The sequence below is a fragment of the Propithecus coquereli genome, unplaced genomic scaffold (genome assembly GCF_000956105.1).
Source record: "Propithecus coquereli isolate 6110/MARCELLA unplaced genomic scaffold, Pcoq_1.0 Scaffold27, whole genome shotgun sequence".
Taxonomy (NCBI): Eukaryota; Metazoa; Chordata; class Mammalia; order Primates; family Indriidae; genus Propithecus; species Propithecus coquereli.
Genome location: NW_012148285.1, coordinates 13,486,242 through 13,501,398, shown reverse-complemented (window position 1 = coordinate 13,501,398; position 15,157 = coordinate 13,486,242).

Sequence of the window (15,157 nt, the reverse complement as noted above, 5' to 3'; positions counted from 1 at the left end):
CCTCGGCCTCCCAGAGAGCTAGGATTACAGGCGTGAGCCACCTCGCCCGGCCTGCTGTTCATTCTTGACTGTGCCACTAATAGGCTGGTGACCGTGGGCAGGTTGTTTCCTTTCCCGGGGCCTCAGTTTGCACATTCGTGTAACGGGAAATGATAACTTCTGCCTGGCGATCTCACAGGTCCCATATCTTACATGCTGCTCATCAAATGACAGCCCTTTTAAAACGAGACAATTGTCAGATGTTTGGGATTTGGTGCCCGAGCCAGGGGGTTAACCCACACCAGGACACAAACCACCTCTACCTGATCACCCACACAGATAGGATCATTCGTCAAGTCGGTTATTTTTCATGTTCAGAGAAGCTCTGAAGTCAGATGAGCTGGCTGTGAATCTCCACTGGACCCTTCACTAGCTGTGGGCCTTGGACCTTGGCCTTAGTGTCTTCATCTGTATAATGGAGATAATTACATTAGACGTGATTACGCTGTGTCCAGCAGTCATTTGCAGACACTTACAAGTGCGTGCTCCGTGGCAGGCTTTGGTGCCTCACAAGCCTCTAATGGTGGATTAGACCATGTGGGGAGCTCAGAGTGCAGTAGGAGATTCTGGACATGGTCACAGGCCCCTGCCTGTGAGGTGTCTCCTCGTAGTTTGCTCCTGGCTCCGGGGCAGTGGCGGCCTCCAGAAATAGCTCCATCGATGCCAGGTCCCGGGATCCAGGCCGATTCTTCTTGGAAATAGAATTTAACCATAGTGAAAAGTGAGATGGGCCTTCTTAGCTTGACACGTTTAAAAATTAAAGTCGGTCCAGACAGACGTCTTTGCTTTTACTTAGAAACTTGTTAAAAATTATGGAAAGTTTGACACCAACCCTGACTTCTGTTGGATGAAATTTTCAAGATGTGGCTGTCAGCCTCTGAATTAGATGAGGTCCTTTGCTAAACTCTCAGGTCTACTTCCCCCGCCCCCCAAACTGGGGAGGAAAGTAACCAAGTTCAGAGTCTACTTTCATTGCCAACCAGGTTCTATATTCTAAGTAGGACAACTTAAGATGCAGAAAGGGCAAGAAAGAAGTGGAAAAAATGAAATCTATTATAACACTTTATTTTCTGGTTGAGATGTATGTCCTTAAAACTAAAAATCACTAGGATTTCATTTGCTCCAACTCAAGTTTTTGTTCTCTGCAAGAAGTCGAAGTTATACTCCTTTCTTTTCCTTAGAGAGAGGTTGCCCCGGAGACCGGGTTTGTGGGATAATGAAACCCAGACTCACTTCTGAGTCCCTTTGGGTTTTGGGGTTTTTTTTAGGGGGGAATGGTAAACGTTTTGGGGGGAGCAAATAAAATTTCTATAACTACCGAACTGAAACTTTTATTTTTAATGTTCTGAATCGGAGTCATTTGCATTCCCAACCGTCACAGTGACAGTTTTGGGTCTTGGATATACAATACAATCACAACTTTTTAAAATTCCCATACCTGGGGAAGCCAGAGAGCTATCAACCTAACATTGGGAAAACATATCAGTCAAACTGATTTCTGGAAATGACATAGATCTGTGAAATCAGGGAGTCGAGCTACACACACGCTGGAGAAACAAAGCCGCTGAGCTGAGAGTTAGTCGTCACACATCTCGTGGTAGAATGTAAAAACGGCAGAAGATAATTGAGGGTTTTACGTGGAAACTCTAGAAGAAGTCAAGAGCGAGGCAGCACAAGAGGAAAGGAGAAAGGCTGGCACAAGTGGTGATGGTGTAGGGAAGCAATCTAGAGCAGGGGGCGGCAAACGGCTTCTGCTCACTGGCCCTCCACCTGTTTTTATAAATAAAGTTTTATTGGAACACAACACGTCCACCATTTACATATGGCTTACGACTGCTTTTGCTCTATAATGGCAGAGTTGAGTAGTTGCAATGGAGACTGTATGGCTTACAAAGCCTAAAATATTCGTTAGCCAGTCCTTCACAGAAAAAGATGTATTGACCCCAGGTATAGCTCGTCATGGAATAAAATGATGCAGAATCCTGACTCCACCCCTTATCAGCTGGGTTCCCTTAGACCAGAGACTTTGTGTCTCTGAGGCTTGGTTTCTTTATCTGTATGATGTTCATTGATTGTACCCTTGGGGTGTTTTTACAAATCACCTCAAAACTCAGTGAAATAAGACAGTAAGAAATTTTTGTTATTTGTTATTGCTCGAGAGCCTTTGCGTCAGCTAGATGGTTCTTCTGGTCTCCTGGTTCTGCTGGTTTTAGCTGGGCTTTCATGTCTGGGGATCGACTGCCTAAGAGTGGGTCTAGGGTCATCTCAACTGGGACATTTGGACTCCTTCACGCGGTCTCTGACCCCCGTGTACTCCCCAGCCTAGACTTGTCCAAATGGCAGGGACAGGGTTCGAAGAGAGAGAAGCCAAACTTAGAACTGAAGCAGGGTCACTTCTGCCACATTCTTTTGGCCAAAGCAAGTCACGCGACTGATCCAGGTTCAACATGTGGGGCAAACAGGCTCCGCCTCTTGTTGGGAGTAGCTGCAGGGCCACGTTGCCTGGGGTGTGGATGCAGCGGGCCATTGCCTGGGGCCATCCGTGAAGTCAGTCTACTACGTTCACAACAAGATAGACTCCAAGAAGAACAAAGGACTGTACACAATCCCTGACATGTAGAAGTGCATAAGAAATCCCGGCTGCTGTTTCTCTTGCCACGAGTGGAGCTGCATTCTGAGGGCTGCACACCAAGGCTTTTGCTGCGACTGGTGTATCTTGCGGCCTGTCTGCTTGGACACTGCTCCGTTCTTATATCTGGGGAGGGACAGGGAACTGTTACAAGCTCCCACTTGAATTGTGCTTAAGATAGTGCCTGGCACACATTAGGCTCTCTCAGTGCTAGTCTTTTTTTTACTAAGCGATTGGTAAATATAAGCACATGGCATTACTATTATTTTCACTACCAGTCGGACATACCAGTCCTCCATCCCTTCCTTAGATTCCCAGTGTCTGTCTGTCTCTCTCTCTCTCTTGCTCCCCACCCCTCCCCGTTTGACTTCTCTCTCGGGGACGTTCAGCAGAAATTTGCTGCCTTCCCTCTCCAGGAGCCGGGTGCAGTGGGCCCTTAATGCAAAGTGACATCTGAGCGGAGTCCAGGGCCCCGGAAGGGCTCCCCGGCGGCAAGCTCTTGGCTGCAGAAGCCTCCAGCGGAGTCCTCAGAGTGGCTGAATTGCAGCCTGACAGTGCAGACAGGAACGGTCACCATGCGGAGTGGCTGCCCGGTTGGGGCAGGGAGGCAGGGCCACACACGGAACCGGCTGCAAGGATTCAGCAATCGTCTCGTGGTGCAGAGGTGCCTTCTGCAAGCCCAGAGTCTCTCTGAGATTGTGGTGAAGTGGCCACAGCCTCTGGGGATGCCAGGGGCCTGGTCTGGAAGGATCTGCTTGCCTTCTGAGCTTTTGCCCGCCGGAAGATACTGGAGTGGGCATTTACTGAGCAGCCTTGGATCAGGCTGAATCTCGAACCAGGTTAAAAAAGGAAGGGAGTGCTGTGTGAGTGGGTGATGGGGCAGCTACATCATTCAAAACTTATCCAAGTCAGATTTGGCTTGTAAATCTCAATCCTGCCAATTTCTAGCTGGGTATAGTGTTTCTGTGTACAGTTGTTCGGGATGTGTACGGCACAAGGGAGTAAGAGCTAAAATTCAACCTACGTTCTAGTCTAGTAATTAGGGCATACAGTTAAACTCAGGGCTGCAATTGCCCAGAGAGAGGGGAAATCTTTTTTATAATTCTCATAAAATATGAGTGAACAATGGCCTAGGCTGGGTGGTATTTGGTGGGTTTGACCTCTTTGAACTCTGTGAACATCAGTTTCCTCATCTATAAAATGGGAGTGAAAACAGTCCCAGTATCATAAATTTGTTTAAAACAGAAGGTGTTTGTAAAATGCTTAGAACAGTGTAAGGACCTAATAAATCATGGATATACCTAGTGGTTATGGTGGCAAATTACCTGGGTTCAAATCCTACTCTTCTACTTGCTGCCTGTGAGACCTTGGGCAAATTACTTAAACCCTCCCTGCCTCAGTTTAGTCCTCTTTAGAATGGGGATGAAGATGATGAAGATGATGATGATGATGATGATGATGATGGTATCCACCATGGAGGGCGAGGGGGTTGTGAGGATTAAAGAGGCTAATATATGTAAGGTGCCCATAAATATATTTATGTGTCTAGCTCATAAATATTAGCTATCTAAGCCAGTGTTCATGCTCTGATGACCAAAGGTCCACGTGGGTGACAAGTTGATCTGGGCTAAGAATTTGCCGTGAATAAGCACCCAAGGATACCTGAGGGAGGATGGTTTTGGATGAGCATCTTGCACACTGGTGAGCCAACAGGCATTTCCATTATTTGACTGAAACCCTGAAGAGGTTCTCTGACTTGTCAATTTCTCTAACTTCCATCTTCCATCCTTTTCCCTGAGAATTTAGCCGGCACCTGCCTCCCCGCCTCCCACCCACTGCAGCCCACCCACAACTCACTTTCTGTCTACCCGTTCAATGTGCGTGGTGGGGAAGGTCTGGATTTATGGGCTTCCACGAGCCTGGTTCCAGTCCCAGTCCTGCCAGCTACTAGCTGTGTGACCTTGGGCGAATTTCTTAGCCTTTTTAAGGCTTTTTTTTTTTTTTTTCCGAGTAATAATAGATTCTCTATCACAGGTTTCTTATCGTGAGGGACGGGAGGTCATGCTAGGCAAGTGTTTCGCAGAGGCACGTGGGCCTGGCCCCAGATGTTAGCTGCTGCTTGTGTCGTTGCTGGCATAACTGCCTATACACACACACTCACACGCCAGGTTTAGGGCTAGAGTAAGTTCTGCTCCTCGGAAGGGCACCTTTGCAGGGGGTTACACCCATGTCGACAAGTATATTGAATGCAAGGCGGCAAGTTCTGTAGAAGGAAGAATGAGTCGGGTGAGGGTGTCAGAAGGCAGGAGTCACTTGAATGCAAGCCTTGGGGGGAAGGTGGGGGACGGCATAGCTGGCCAAGGCAACAAGAGAGAAAGCAGAACCTCCAGGCATCAGGGTGAAATTTGCAGCCAGACCCAAATGCTGACTCTTAGTTCTGGCCCTTAGCACAGCACTCGCTGTCCCCCAGCAGTGGGGCACTTTCCGTTCTGAGACCACCATGGGGCAGGAGGGATCCGAGCCCCAGATTTGGCAGGGAATGCCAAAATCATTAATTTTACCCCCGAATCTCTCCTGAAGGATGCCAGGGACCTCCTGAGAGCAGGGTGAGAAGCACCCAAGGAGTGTTCCCAGGGCTTCTGGGATGCTTTAAATTCCAAGCTGGAGTAGACCCTGCTACTTGAGACTCATTTGAATTCTGATTTAGACCCATTTGAGATCACCACCACCGCAGGGGTCCTGGGTGATGATATCCACCCAAGCTTGCAGCCACGGGCTATTAAATAAATTCCCATAACTTCCTGTTCTCCTTGCGCCTCTCCCCAGCCCCTCCCTGACGACACCCCAGAGCCGTGGAGGCGGTGGTGGCCGTGGTGGTGGGTGGGCAGAATAGCACCCAGGCGATGCCTTCTGATCTCAGCACCAATCGCTGGGGGCTGCATCCACCTCTGTTCCTGCTCTCTCTCCTGCGTCTGTGAGCAGTGGGTGGGCCCTCCCACGATCCTCCGTAAGTCAGGCCAGACATGCTCTCCTGCTTAGGAGGCCTCCGGGGGCTTCCCAGGGCAGTTAGAATGAGACGTGGACTGCTCTCCCCTCCGTGGACGGTGAGGCTCTGCCCCCTCTCGCTTCCCTGCTGTGTGGGCACGTTCCCATATCGCAGCCCCGCTGACTGATCCTCCTGCAGGGCTGGTCTAGCTCATTTCTGCCTCGGGAGCTTTGCTTTTGCTGTCCTCGCTGCCTGGTGTCTCATCTGGGATCTCCTCGGAGTGGCTCCTTCTTGCCATCAGGCCACGGCCCAAACACCACCTCTTCAGACAGGTCCTCCCTGCGCCCATCTGAAATGCCATCCCCTGCCTCTCTCCTGCTTTTTCTTTAAAGCGCGCATCCACAGGTCATCTCAGATTTGACATCTATTTATTTCCCTATTACCTCTTCCCTTGTGGAATGCAACTTCCACCAGGGCAGGAGCTGAACCTGTTTTGTTCACTGCTCAGCACCTTGAACAATGTATGTTGCCTAGAAGGTGCTCAGATATTCGAAGGATGAATGAATGAATAAGAAATAGTAGTAATAATAAAAAAACAATAGCTGCTACTCAGTAAGCACCTGCCTGTATACCTGTTGGTTGCTGGGCTAAGCACTTTACCTGCCTTTCTTACCATCTGATCCTCACAAGAAGTCTGTTGAGGTAGGTGCTATTTCCTCCCATTTTACAGATGAGGAAACTGAGGCTTAGAGATGTTAGAAGTACCTTGGTCAAGATCACCCAGCTTGTAAGGGGTAATGTTGAGATTCAGTTCAGGACTGAACCCCTGCTCTGTGTTGAGCTGAAATTGAGAGGCCCTGGGGCCATGTCTGTGCCCCTTCTCTGGCTGAAGGACACATGGTGGTAGTGCTATTAACAGAATCCCAGCCGGGCCCTTAAATGGTCGTCCAGTGGAAATATGGATGGAAAAATACAAGCACTACCCACACCTGACCCCTATGTGATGGTGACGATGGGGCCACATGTCCCAAGACATGTGAAGTATCCTGAGAAAGAAGCTGAGTTTTCTTCCAGAGTTTAAGGAGATGAGCTCTTGATTGAGATGAGCTGAGGTTGCTTTGCAAGTTTCAAGCTGTTTGAGCCGTTTGTGCATTTTCAGATTGGATCTTTCGTTGTTCCAAAGGCAAAATCTGAAACTCCACTCAGTTCTTACTGCTGAGTAGGAAGGACGCGGACATGGGCTTTCAGACTCTAGAATGTCAAGTGCAAATCTGAGTGTCATGGCAGACGAGGAGTGTGCATACGAGTGTATCTGTGCGTGTGCATACGCCGGCCTGGACCACACAGCACGTGGCATCTTTCTTGACACTCTGTGCCCTTCCTCTGAGCTGCGAAGAGACGCTGGCCAGCGTCCCTTTGTGTCTTTCTGAGTGACTGTGCCTGCCACGGGCCTTCAGAGCCTAAGCTCCTGACAGATATTAAAGAACAATTCACTTATTACAGCTAAACAGAAAAGCATATGGAAAAAGCAAACTGCATTAACATCTGCTGCCTGGGCTCCATCTGCTCCGTTGGCTTGGCTTCGCCTCCAGACGTGCCAGCCTGTCAGTTTTCCAGGGCCAGCTCCTCCTTCCTTCCAAGCGGGGACAGGACGTGCCCCTTCGTTTCCTCCCACTCATGCGGGACGACCAGGCACTTCTTAGGCATTTTTGAAATGTGGAAATGTGCTTGCAAGACCTACAGTTTGCAGGTGGTGAGCCCTGGAGTTCATACTCCGGATCAGCGGCTTACTGTTAATCACTGTGTGACTTTGGGCAGGTGACTTAGCGTTCCCTGTGCCTCAGTTTCCTTGTCTATTAAATGAGGTTAGCAATAGTGGTGGCTACGTCTAAAGATCCTTGCGAGGATGAAGTGATAAAATGCATGTAAATCCCTTGCAACTGCAGCATATAGTACGTGTGCAGTAAATATTCATTCTTGCGTTCGATAAAAATATTCACAAACACACAGCCCAGCTTGTGTTACAATTCCTATTTTCCACGGCTTTATACCTTGTCCTTAAAATGGCTCATTGGACTCCACATACAACCAGATCTTCCAGCCCCTGGGAAGCTCTCATTTTCACATTTACACCCTTATAGATACAGCTCCTCCTCCCCCGTAACCCTCCGTATGGAGTCACGGGCTGGAGGCTTCCAGCACATCGTCTAATGGTGGAGCAAGAACTGGGCCAGCCCAGGGCAGGCCAGCCTTGTCTGCGTTTAGCCGGCAGCCTCACCCGCCCACCCGCACTGATTTTTGCCTCCAGCTAGCAAGACAAACCAAATGTTGTTATTTTAGTATCTGGTCACCTGTCGGAAATAATTTCTAAAAATGTTTTTCCTGCTTCTCCCCCCAGCCCACTGGCCTGTTCCCCTGAAGCAGCCAGGTCTTTAGAGCGATTAGACAGCTGTCAGCCCCCAGCGGGGGAAGGGTTGATCGCTACTTACTGGCGAGGGCTGGGGCTGTGCAGGGCTGGGGTGAGGGTCTTCAGCAAGGTTTTCCACTTCCCTGTGCCTCAGTTTCTCCATTTAGAAGATGGAAGTACCAACCGTGTTTGGCCCCTAGTGCTGCCGTGAGGTTTGAGTGCTTTAGTCCACGCAAGGTGCTTAGGATGGTTCCTGGCCTGCAGTAAGTGCTGCTCTTAGTACGGTCACCATTATTGGGAGGCGGGAAGTGGAGTCACATGGACAGCTGTGGCCGTGAGGACAGCTGGAGTTGGGGGGATGTAGGGGGCGTGGGCAGGTGTAGCAGGCCCTCGGTCTCCTCCTCCATCCCCACCCTGGGAGCCTGGGAGGGGGGAGGGGGTTGCATTCCCCTTTCTTGCTCTGTCATCTCGGGCATGGCCCCTAGTCCTGTAGACTCCCGGAGCACCCATGTGAGAAGGAACTAGAGGGACGGACCAGTCTTGTGTTTTTCCAAGAGGAGTATGTGGCACCCGAGAAGATTCGGGGGTCTCCGTGGACACTAAATAACCTTGAATCATCCGGGCAGGAAACGACGGCCCTTTCACTGCTCTGCAGTCTCCTGGATGAGACCAAGGAGCGAGTCCCCGCGTGCTGCTCGAACACCTGACCCCTGCCCGTCTCCCCGTGCAACAGAGAGGCTCCCTGGGGCCAGCGCCTTGCCAGTCAACCCCATCCCCGTCTCGCTGGGGTTGAGTAACACTGCTACTGCTTCCTCCTGTTCAGATTTAAAGAATCAGGTTGATCGATTTTTCTTTTAACAGCAGTTCCACCGGACCGGGCAGGCCAGCGTCAGCAGCCGCTTCCTCCGGTATCTTAGCAGGGATAAGCCAGATTTCACAGCAGCACCCAAGGCTGTGAGGGGCCAAGGCAGGGGTGCTCCGCGCTCATCACCCAGGGGAACCACCTGGAGAGGTTTTAAACATCCAGGTTCCCAGGCCCCAGCCCAGACCAACTAAACCAGTATCTCCAGTGTGGGCACTTGGGCACCCGCATTTTTAGATCCCCCAGGTGATGCCAGTGGGCAGGCGACCAAAGGCTCTCGAGTCTCCCTGCGTCTTAGTATCTGAGGGAAGAAGAAATTGAGAAGAGGAGAAGGGAGGGCATAAAAATGCCAGTAAAATACTGAATGAAGCAAGCATATCGCAAAAGAGGTATTTACAGCGTGGTGCCATTTTGTCAAACTTGTAAACACAAAAACACAGTACTGTATATTGCATAGGGACACGTACGTACGCGCTAAAGATATAAACACAGGGACGTGAAGGACAGAAGCGACTTCTGGGTTGAGAGACGGGAGATGCGTCAACCGTGCTGCGAAGTCTGCTTCCTTGGAAGGCTTGAATGAAACGTGGCAGAATTGGCACATGGGGGTTATGTTATTTTTCTGTGCTTTTCAGCAATGTGTTGATATATTTTGTAAAGATAGATTATATTAGAAATTTCTGTATTTGATAAATATTGGTATTAGAAAAATATTTAAATCCATTTTCAGAAAATAATAAAATATGATCTGACCACTTCAATTCTTCCGAAGTTTAATAACTCTTTAGATGTCCCTGCCCCTGGGCAGCCTGTTGGTTGCAGAGTGATGGAGGGTGGGGGGGTGAGAGAGGTGAGAGATGGACAGACAGAGCGACAGAGACCGGAGGTGGAGACAGGCTGACATCCCCGGGGGCCCGAGGTCCTCCAGGACTTGCAGGGCCCTATTGTCCAGTAATGGCTGGCGCGGCCACAGCCTGCCTTGGCGACCAGAAGTAATTAATATAGGAAGGAGGAGGCCTGGCCTGGGGCCCTTGATCTTCTTCGGCCGTCCTGCTGGAAGCCATCAACAACCAGAGATGGATGAAGACAGACGCTGTGGAGAAGCTGAGCCCTCGGCCCATTCTTTGCACCGAAAGTGAGATCAGAATGGATCTGAAATTGCCGGCTTGTTGAAGATGCCCCCTGAGAAATTGCCAGCCCTTGTGCTCAGGGTTTCACCCCTAACAAGGGGTAGCTCATCCCCAGTCTGTGGCTTGAAAGGACTGCGTCAGGGAGACAGTATGAACTTGAACTCTGAAGTCAGGTGCTACGGTTTCAATCCCTGATCTGTGTGGCCTTGAGGAAATGTCTTCACCTCTCTGAGCCTCTGTCTACTCATATGTCAAAGAAGGATATACTACTCCTAATAGCAATACCATTAACAGCTATACTCTGTGTTCCAGGCATTGTCCTAGTGTTTTCCCAACATTGACTTATTTAATTCTCGTATGAATTCTGTGAGCTGGTTACAGCCAGGACACCTGCTCAAGGTCGCACAGCTTCAAAATGGCACAGCTGGGTTAGGGACCCTGCTAGTCTGGCTTTGGCACTCATGCTCCTGACCACGGGGCCCACTGCCTCTTGGTAGGGCTGTTACGAAGATTGAGTAGGAGAAGGCACAGAAAATGCCACCCTCGTAGGGATGACGAAAGGTACATTAGGGAAGGAGGGACTGTGTCATGAAATCCTTGAACCCCTGGTGTCGCCTAGGAGTCTCCTGGTCTGTGGATGCCCAAGCAGGAGGGGCAGGTTCCCAGTTGGCCTTGGGACTCAGGAAGGTCCTCCCCATATGTAGATGAGGCTGTGAAGTTAAGAGCCCGGGCTCTGGAGTCGGACAGACGTGGGACTGACCTCAGCCTTGCCTCTGACCGTGGGTGACTTTGAGTGAGTCATGTGACCTCCCCTTGGCTCCTTAGTTTGCTTTTAAAGGAAGACAGTCACATCCCCTACATCAAAGATAAATGTGAGGGTTAAACAAGAGAATCTTGCAGTGTTGAGTAGACAGTAGATGCTCTCACATGGAGCGTGTGCCTGCCGGGGTGGCGTGAAGCCGACAGACAGAGTGACAGATGATGGGATGGACGGCGACGCTGGGAAAGCTAGCAGAAGGCTGCCTCGTTCCGGGAGCCTGCCATGCCTTTGGCATTTGGCCCACGTTTAGCAGACGGCGTGGGGTCCCAGCCTTGCTGAGTCAAACGCTTCTTATGCGACAAGTCCTCGTGGAAATGCACCCGTAGGGAAGAGTAAGTGACCTGCCCGGGACGGGAAAGAACTTCCTTGGGACGCGTCCTGTCCGAAGGGAAGGCAGCCGGCTTCAGTGTCTCCGTGCAGCTGTCAGCTTGCTCTCTGGAAAGTTCACGGAAAGAGCCACCTAGTGGCCTGAACCACTGGGTCTCCCAGAACCACCTTGCGCTGAGTGTGTTTCTCGGGTCGTTTAAGGATAAAGGGAGTTCGTTGCTCTGAATCCAGGCAGACTTCGGAAGTCTGGGCACGGCCGGTCATGCCAGAAGAGGTGCCACTGCCCAGCCCCTCGCGTGAGGAACTTCTCCAGCAGCAAGCCGTCCGCACAGCCCGGATGGCACACGGTCCCGGGAGGAGCCTCGCTCTGCGGAGCAGGACAGGAGGGGCAAGAGGAAGCAGAAACAAACCTTTCGCCTGTCACCCCAGCAGCCGATCTTGTCTGTTCCTCTTCTCAGTTTCTCTACGCTCTGGGGCGGGGTGATCCTGGCTCCCCAGCCTTTTTGGCACCAGGGACCGGTTTCATGGAAGACAGTTTTTCCACGGAGGGGGGCAGGAGGGATGGTGTTGGGATGATTCAAGTGCATTACATTTATGGTGGACTTTATTTCTATTATTATTACATTGTGATATATAATGAAATAATTATACGACTCAGCGTAATGCAGAATCTAATGCCGATCTGACAGGGGGCGGAGCTCAGGCGGTGATGGGGACGGTGGGCGGCGGCTGTACGTACAGATGAAGCTTCACTCGCCCACCAGCCGCTCACCTCCTGCTGCGCAGCCCAGTTCCTAACAGGCCACGGACCACTACCAGTCCGTGGCCCCAGGATTGGGGACTGCAGTGCTTAGATAACCTCTTCAGGCCTCAGTTCCTGCATCTTTTAAATGGGGGGATAAAAATAGATAGCAGATGCTCGGCACTGGAATATAGTCTGCTTATTGACTTGTTGGTAGTCGGTCCTCTGTCTCATTCTACTGAAGTGTAAGCTCCGTGAGAGCAGGCATCTGCCTGTCTTGTTCATAGATACATCCCTGGTGCCTAAGACAGTAGCTAGCTCATACTTGGCACTCAGTAAATATCGGTGAATGCACGAAAGGTCACTGTAGAGTTTGGGTGAAATGACGTTGGTAACAGCTCCTTTTTATTGACTGAACTGTGCTTTTGCACTGGTTAAGTCAACATATCCTCTCGACCCTATGAATTTTGCATGTTATTATTCCTAGTTTGCCTATGAAGGAAGCAAGGCTCAGAGAGGTTAACTAACTTTCCCAAGGTCACACAGCTGGGAAGTGGCAGACCCAGATTTCAAATCCAGAAGGGTGTGACTCCAGGGCCTGCGCATGCAGCCACTCCACGGACAGTTCCCATCATGTCATGGTAGCACATCATGGTCACATGATTTTCCATGGGCTCCTTCTTACTCAGAACACCTTGGGAAATGGACATAAGACACATTCCATCTAAAGAGGGTGACCAGAGTTTCCTCTGGGGTGATGGCAGGGGCACCTCTCTACACAAGAGTTGGTAGTGATGAGGTTTTGCATCTCCACCCTGAAGCCTGGTAGAGAATGTGGGTGAACTGAGTGGCCAGAGAGGGTCCCAGCCCAGCCCTCGAACAACAGCAGCCTCCGTCCAGGATGCAGAAGTCATTTTCCAAATGCCTGGGCGTGGGCACTGCTGTCACTTTGATTCACAGGATCATCCAATAGACACGGATGTCTTCCATGCCATGCCAAGCTCACGAGTAAACAGGAAAAGCCAGCAGGACGTCTACCACGGGGAGCAGGCCTGCAAAATGGCAGCCTTCTTGGGGAATTGGGCCAAGCAAAACTTGCTCGGAAGCCCCCGTCCCTGGTAGGGCCCAGGCAAGCACATGCTCATAAAGGAGATTTAGGGGGTGGCAGCAGCATATTCATTTGTACCTCTGCATAGTAAAAATAATTTATTGGCAGCTGCTGGGGAAGCTCAGTTCCGAAATCACACGCATGGCAATATTAGGAGCCTTTTCCTTTCTCTCTCTCCCCACCCCAAATGGCTTGGGCTTTCAGATGATATAAATTAATTGGGTTTGTGTGTGTGTATATATGCATCTATGTTTATTTATTTACAGGCGTCCCTCCTTATTTATGTCTCCGGCTCCATGAGCATTTCCATTTCTTTAGAGGCTCTGCGGTAATGAGCTTGCAAGTGAGCCATTCGTTACCCACTTGTGGCAAGGTGCGCGGGGGGAGGGGGCCACGCGCAAAGGATGGGTTTGAAAGCTGGGTGTCTTCCATCAGCAGGAGGCCCATTTGTCTCCGTAAGTGTCCCATCCCAGAGGGCCTGGACGGGAGGATGTGAAGGAGGGGGATGGCCAGGACGAGGAGGGCTGCCGGGGAGTTGGGGCCAGAGAGGCGGAGAAGGCGTCCAGGGTACAAAGAGCATACTGGGGTTTGGGGCTTTGGAGTGGGAGCTGGGTGGGCAGCAGCGCAGAGCCTGGGAATCTCGAGTAACAGACAGAGAGCGAATCAGAGGCAGTGATGCGAGGTTCTTTTTATCAGGGGCCGCCACCACCACCCCAGGCCAAAGGTCAGCACACTTAGTGATTGCTTTCTTCTGGGGTCTTGAGTGGACATGGCGTTGCCCTCTAGGGGTCATTTTGGAAACCCATGGGACACTCAGCCGAGGCTACCATGCTGTGTGATTTGGGGCATGTTACTTAACCTCTCTGTGCCGCCATACTTTCAGCTGTAAATGGTGGATGCTAGGAGCACCTACCCAGAAGGATTGCTCTGGGAGTTTTAGGGATAAAACTTTTAAGTTTTAAAGCATCAAGCGTTTAGCACAGTCCCTACACTAGATGTTCAATAAGTGTTCGCTGTGATAGTCGTTCTTGTGAAATGTGTGTTCGGCTGGTCCTCCCGCGACACTTTTGTACGTGCTGCACCCTCGCCTAGAAAGCCCTGGGTTCTCTTGTTTTGTAGACATGCTCCCTTTTTCTCAAGACTGGGCTGAAAAAATGCTTTCTCTGGGAAGCTCCTTCTCCCTCCTTGGCCCGCAGACCGTGTTAGCCGTCACACCCTTGATGGCACCGAGAGCCAGCCACACATCCATCCCCACCCCGCCCTGCCCTCTGTTCTTATTACAACAATGTGTGAACGTGCCCACTGACACTCTCCTGTCTCTGGACCCCACCGACAGCAGGAAGCGTATCTTAGTTCACCTTCCTGTCCTTTGCCCCCGCTGTGCCCGGCAGGGAGCGGGCACCCCACGAAAGTTTGTGGAATGAAGCCAGTGATTCTCAGCCCTGTCAGACACAGCCCTCTTAACGGAATCGATCTTTCAAAACATGGCTTTCATCCATCCTGAGATGGGATTCATACTTACTTACTCTAACCTTACTTACACCCACAACTCTAAAAAGATTAATATGGTGCTGTAAAAATAGTATGAAGAAGCAGCAATATATAAAAGTGATACATAAACAAATAATCCGTATTTATTTAAATGACGGGTGCAACAACCTTAGACTCACACTTCTCAAACTTTGATGTGCAGAACGATCACCCTGGGGTGCTGTTAACATGCAACTTCTGATTCAGCTGGTCCAGGCTGGACCTGAGATTCTGCACGTCTAACACGCTCCCAGAGGGTGCTGATGCTGCCAGCCACTGGGCCACACTTTGGTAGCAAGGGGACAGAAGATACATGGCGAGGTCAGTTGTCAGGTGTCGAATCAGCAAGACTTCAGTAATTACAAGTGCAGGTGGGTAATAGATGTGTTTGTGGGTGACTCACAGCCACAGCTTGCATAGCCTTTGGTGGTGTAATTTTCTGACATTGTAGTCAAACTCTGAATGATGTAAAAGAAACAAACAGTAGTTGCTTTCCTAGAAAATCCAGTCACATTAAAACCCTTCCAGGCCGGGCGCGGTGGCTCACGCCTGTAATCCTAGCTCTCTGGGAGGCCGA